Source organism: Ursus americanus, chromosome X (genome assembly GCF_024610735.1).
Source record: "Ursus americanus isolate L20-20 chromosome X, mUrsAme1.1.p, whole genome shotgun sequence".
Classification (NCBI taxonomy): Eukaryota; Metazoa; Chordata; class Mammalia; order Carnivora; family Ursidae; genus Ursus; species Ursus americanus.
The window spans coordinates 82,507,360-82,513,421 of record NC_142164.1 but is presented as its reverse complement, the minus strand read 5'-3'; the positions used below and the strand labels follow the sequence as shown (position 1 = coordinate 82,513,421).

At 51.0% G+C, this 6,062-nt stretch overlaps 1 long non-coding RNA gene across 2 annotated transcripts in view; it reads left to right on the top strand.

Moving 5' to 3' along the window:
* The first annotated feature begins 395 nt into the window (after window positions 1-395).
* Window positions 396-6,062, top strand: part of LOC123787946 (uncharacterized) — a 64,836-nt gene continuing 59,169 nt past the window's right edge. For both annotated transcript variants that reach the window (XR_015723462.1, XR_006778381.2), the window contains exons 1-3: window positions 396-471; window positions 2,879-3,032; window positions 3,339-3,493. This is a non-coding gene — a long non-coding RNA (uncharacterized LOC123787946). The remainder of the gene's footprint in view (window positions 472-2,878; window positions 3,033-3,338; window positions 3,494-6,062) is intronic.

Here is a 6,062-nt window from a genome sequence, read left to right as displayed (position 1 = left end):
GTTGTAGAATACCCAAAAGACACAATCTTCCCGTTACTACTGCTTTCTTATCAATGACCCCAGACCCACTTTGCTTTTTCATCTATTGCTGGGGACTTCCAACTGCTAAGATGCCCCTGCCATTATATATATGGGGATGCATCCACGTCCCCAACCCGCACATAATCCAGCTTCACTCCTGCCTTGGATTCCACCTGTGTGTCCCGCCTCTCCACCGTCGTTTGAAATCCACCGAATCCCGCCCCATTGCCAGGCACGCTCCCCATAGGATTCGCACACAGCTCTCCCAATCCCCATTGGTCCTATACCTACTCGGACACTAACCTAGAGTCCTCCGCCATCCCGCCCAATTCTAGAAAGCACGGCCCTTTTCCTCTCCCCATTGGCCAGTTTGGTTCCACTCAGGTTCGCCTTAGCCACGGAGGGGGTGGTAAAGGCAGTGCTCGGGTACTGGAGCGGCGGGAGTCTCAGGTGCGAGTCTATTCTCGGGACTAGGAAAGCTACTACTTGGGCCGGCGGTCTTTCTACGTGGAGGGCGGGGCATGCGCGACGATCTCCACGGTCGGCGAAACCGGTGGGGAGTCCTACGTGAGGGCCGGGGTGTGTGCGGTGGTCTGCATTGTGGGCGGAGCGAGCACGGCGTTCTACGGGAGGGGCGGGATGGTAACGTGGTGGGAGGGGCGTGTGTAGGCGTTCTAGGAGCGTGCAGCCCGCTCTACGTGGTGGGCGGGACATGTGGGTGGTTCTACGTAGGGGGCGGGGTTGGGGGGCGTTCTACGTGCGGGCGGAGCGAGCGGGGCGTGGGGGCGGTCTAACGTAGTGGGCGGGGCTGTGAGGTCGTTCTACGTGTGGGCGGGGCGAGTGGCGCATTCTACGTGATGGGCGGAGCGAATGGCCGGCTCTACGTGGTGGGCGGGACAAGTGGGTGGTTCTACGTAGGGGGCGGGGGGGCTGTTCCACGTGTGGGCGGGGCGAGCGGGCCTTCTACGCGGGGGCGGGACAGAGGGACGTTCTACGTAGAGGGCGGGGCGTGGGACGGTCAACGTAGTGGGCGGGGCTGTAAAGTCGTTCGACGTGGTGGGTGGGGAGAATGGCCCGCTCTACGTGTTGGGCGGGACATGTGGGTTCTACGTAGGGGGCGGGCTGTGGCGGCGTTCTCCGTGAGGGCGGGGCGAGCGCCTCCGTCTAACGTGGTGGGCGGGACATGTGGGTGGTTCTACGTGGAGGGCGGGGTGTGTGAAGACGTTCTACGTGTGGGCGGGGCGAGTGGCCCGCTCTACGTGGTGGGCAGGACCTGTGGGTTTTTCTACGTGGAGGGTGGGGTGTGTGGGCGTTCTACGTGAGGGCGGGGCGAGTGGGGCGGTCTAACGTGGTGGGCGGGGCATAGGCGCACTCAGCGTGGTGCGCGGGACGTGTGGGGCGTTCCGGGGGGCGGGGCGTGCAGGACTTTCTACATGGAGGGCGGGGCGTGTAGGGAAGGTATATATGGAGGAAGGTTTGTTCAGGGAGTTCTACGTGGAGAGTGGGGCGTCATGTAAGGGGCGGGGCGTTCATAGGCGCCCCCCCCACGCCCCGCCCATTACTGTTTCTCGCAACCCCCCAAAAAGGTTGGGGGCTTCCAGAACAAGGGCTCAACTTGGGCTACCTTGTGGGCGTGTCTTTCGGGGCGAGAGCTTCACCGACTTGCGGGGTGGTTGCGGTGTTACCTAACCTTTGAGCTTGCGCTCTGGACGGACTGAGTCTCTGAAGTTTGTGGTTTGTGTAAACTTGGCCACTTTGTTTTCTTTTCCTGTCCGTGCCTCAGTTTCTTCAATTACGGCATTGAAGATGGTAGCTGTAGTTACCCCGTGACTGGTGCAGAGCATTCCAAGCTAGGCTGTGAGCGTACTAAAATGAAATGATGGGTTTTCTAGGGCAAGAAAGGGCCATCCTGATTAGGGGGAATGTAGGCAGGTGCTAACAAATAATATCTACAGTTGACATTCAGCCCTTAGGTGCTAGCATTGTGCTAAATACTTTCTTGAGGTTTTTTAAATCTAAGAAGGTACCAAGTGAGTATTATCATTATCCCCATTTTATCATTCTAAGGAGGGCGATGCATGACACATTCTTCCAAGTGCTGGGCCTCTGCTGAGCTCTGCCCCCTCCTATGTCACAGCCTCTTGCTTGTGAATCCTCTGCCCTCCAGGCACTAGGGATGGCGGAGTGCTCTTCCAAGGGATGGACTTGTCTTGACACTGTGGCAGTTCCTCCGGCAGCTGTGAAGGGGGTGGCTTGGCCACAGGGACTGCACAAGAACAGGACCTGCAGGAATTACAAGGTCAGCCAGACCTGGTAGTACTCCCGTGACACAGCAAGGCCCCAGTCCATCGGCCCCTCCCAGGCCCAGCTCAGACCCGCTGCAGAGCACTGTGTGGACCTCCAACATTTACCTGCGTTATTTCATTTTCTGACCCTCCCCCAGAAAATGGATGCACTGAGCACTCCCCTTAACACTGTATCAATTATTCCATTAACTTTGTTTTACTTGATTTTGGACTTGCCCCAACTCTTGTCAACACACTTGGGATAGGATCTGGGGTCAAGTCAGAAGTCAGTCCTGCTCTAAAAAAAAACAGGGCGCCTGGGTGGCACAGTGGTTAAGCGTCTGCCTTCGGCTCAGGGCGTGATCCCGGCGTTATGGGATCGAGCCCCACATCAGGCTCTTCCGCTATGAGCCTGCTTCTTCCTCTCCCACTCCCCCTGCTTGTTCTCTCTCTCTCTCTCTCTCTCTCGCTAGCCGTCTCTATCTCTGTCGAATGAATAAATAAATAAAATCTTTTAAAAAAAAAAAGTCAGTGCCCTGCTGCCAAGCCACCCTCTACCCCTTCCTTCCTAGGGACCTGGTGGCTGCCGTGTCCTGTGCCCCTTAGGGATTCCGCTAGGCATCTGGGCTGGATTTTCACTGGTCTCCTCAGCTGGGTCTGCGCCCACCCTGCTGCTTTCCAGAAATCTGCTGTGCTTTGAAGACATCTATTCCTTTTGTCCACATGGTGAGTTTATACATTATAAAGAGCATTCATTTACAGTTGTTATTTTCATGTCTTAGGAAAAAACGGATTTAAATGCTTGTGGGCAGTCCACCACATTTAATTGGAAAATTCGCATTGTGTTCTCATATTTTAAAGATCTCTAGATATCTTAATTATGTTTCCTTTCTCGTTCCTGATTGTTTGTTTTCATCTTAATTTTATCTTAATCAAATTTGAGGGGTCTGTAGCCTCTTTTTTCCTTTTAGTGGGGTTTTGGTTTTGAGACTGGGAAACTAAAGACCTATTATCTTACACCCTCCACTCCAGACTCTTCATTCCCAGGTGTTTGCAGTTCCCTACCACGTTTATCCAGCACCTGTGCCCTGTCCCTCCCGATGTGACCACCTGGAAACGCCTTTTCCCAATCAGCCTGAGGGACACGACGCACCTTTCAAAACCACTCTTCTGCGGCTTCGCAGAATGTAAGTGTCGAGATTTCCTGGTGTTGCAGGGCTGCGGGGGTTCTTGTCTCATGGAGTCAAAGAATGAATCTCACAAACAAAAGGAGTGAAGTGAAAGCTTATTAAGTGAAGGTGAGAACAGAAAGGAAAGGAAAAGCGCTCTCTAGAGTGAGAGGAGTCCCGAATGGGTTGCCACTGAGGGCTTTTGTGGAAGGTCTTTTACAGAAAACTGAACTTGGTAAATATCTTGTCTATAACATTTGAGACAAAGGAGGTGGATTTGTAAATATTCTGAAAATAGCTCGCCTATATTTAGAACAAACAAGGTGGATTTGTTATGTTCCTTTCTCTCTGGTTAATATCTTGTCTATAACATTTCTCCACATCTGGGATTTCTGTGAGCCTGGTTATGTAGCCCTCTAGCTGTCTCTCCCTACCCTAGCCTCGCCTGTGCCTTACTCACTGGCTTTAGACCCCTCGAGGCCGGGAAATGTGTATTCTGCATTTCTGTGGCCCCAAACACCCAGGAAAACCCCAGGTATGTAACAGGAGTTCAAAAAAGTTTTGTTCTATGAATACTCAGTGGTGTATGGTTATCACCACATTACATTTTTTTAAAAGATTTTATTTATTTATTTGACAGAGATAGAGACAGCCAGCGAGAGAGGGAACACAAGCAGGGGGAGTGGGAGAGGAAGAAGCAGGCTCATAGCGGAGGAGCTTGATGTGGGGCTCGATCCCAGAACGCCAGGATCACGCCCTGAGCCGAAGGCAGACGCTTAACCGCCGTGCCACCCAGGCGCCCCCACATTACATTTTTTTAATTGGGAAGCTTTAATACACTGGGTGACTTGCTGTAAGCATCTCTTGTGCTGTTGGTCTTGCAAGTAGATATATACAAGGGCATAAATAATTGCATAGCATGATGAATTTCACAAATGAAAACATCCACATAACCATTACTGATTTCAAGGAACAGAACCTATCCTGTGTCAAAGGCCTCTAGCCAGAGACCACCAGGGACACGTGTGTGGCCGAGCAAGTTGGATTATTACTCCGTGCAGAGAGGGAGAGTGCACACAGTGTGGTGTCTCAGTAAGGGGGTGTTATAAGAGACTAGCAGGATGCGGGCGTCTGGTAGGTGATTTAGGGGGAGGATTGGAGAAGCCAGATGTGGCTCTAGATTGGGTGCTGGCAGGAAGCAGGGGTATTGGAAACCTACATGGTGGAGGGAATGAAGAGAGGCTGAAACTATAATTGGTAGAGAAGCACGAGTCACTCATATGAGCTGACAAAGGGGGCTGTTTGATCATTTTTGTGGTTTGGACAAGGTTCCTGTTTTTGTTTGTGGTCAGCCATGATGACAGATTTTGTCTTGGTCCATCATAGTCGTGGAGTGACTTGGTCTGTTTTTCTTCGGTGAGATTGTTCCGGTTCAACAGGTGAACACCAAGGCCCAGCCGTGTGGGGCCAGCTTCCTGGCCTCAGGGGCTGCCCCGTTCCCCCAGCATCCCAGAATTCCCCTCCTGTCTACCTCCAGTAACAGCCCCCACCCAAAGGTAACCATTATCCTGAGTTCTCTTAGGCTAGCTGAGTTGTGTCTGTGTTTGAACTTTAGCTAAATGGTACCACGTGGTATGTCCCCTTTTAAGTCAGCCTTCCAGCTAGCATTATCTTTATGAGGTTCACCCACATTGTTGCATCTGCCTGTAGTTCGCTTCCATTACTTTCAAGTATTCCATTCTATAGCTGTACCTCAGGACCTTCATCCATTCTGCTGCTGATTGACCTTTTCTCTTACTTGAAGTGCAATCGACATCGCATTGTGTCAGTCTCAGGTGTACCACATAATGATTTGACCTTCGCCTACATTGCAAAATGATCACAACGAGTCTAGTTACCATCCGTTACCATCCATGGTTACAAAAAATTCTTGTGATGAAAACTTTTAGGATCTGTTCTTCTGGCAACTTTCTAATATGAATTCTTTATGTTTTTCGGATATTAGCCCCTTCTCGAACATTGGAGTTGCAAATATTTTCTCCCCTTCAGTAGGTTGCCTTTTCATTTTGTTGATGGTTTCCGTTGCTGTGCGGAAGCATTTTAGTGTGATGTCCCACTTGTTGAGTTTTGCTTTTGTTGTCTTGTCTTTTGGTATCAGGCCTGGGGGTGGCCACACTGAGTTCTGTGTGCTTGTGAGTTGTGCATGCCTGTGAGACATGCTGACCTCCAGCCCATTTGGTGGTATGGAAATGGGGGCAGGTTCAAAGTTAACAGGATTCTTCTGCCCTCATTTATTCCAAAAAAAATTTGTTGTTGTTGTTGGGGCAGAGATTATTAAAGCGGGAGAACCCCAGTGGGGGGAGATACATTTCAGGAGAGAGTCAGGACCCCTGGTTCAGCTGCCCCTCCGCACCAAGGAATTCTTCCCAAGTGAAACCTGAAGGACCTAGGTTGTGAGGAGACAAATTCCATCACAGAGGGACTGCAAAAAAGAAACCAACTACTCTTTACAAATGAATATCTAAAACTTTATTATGTTTATTCTAGAGGGCAATGATTACTTGGGTCAAATATATGGAGAAGTTAT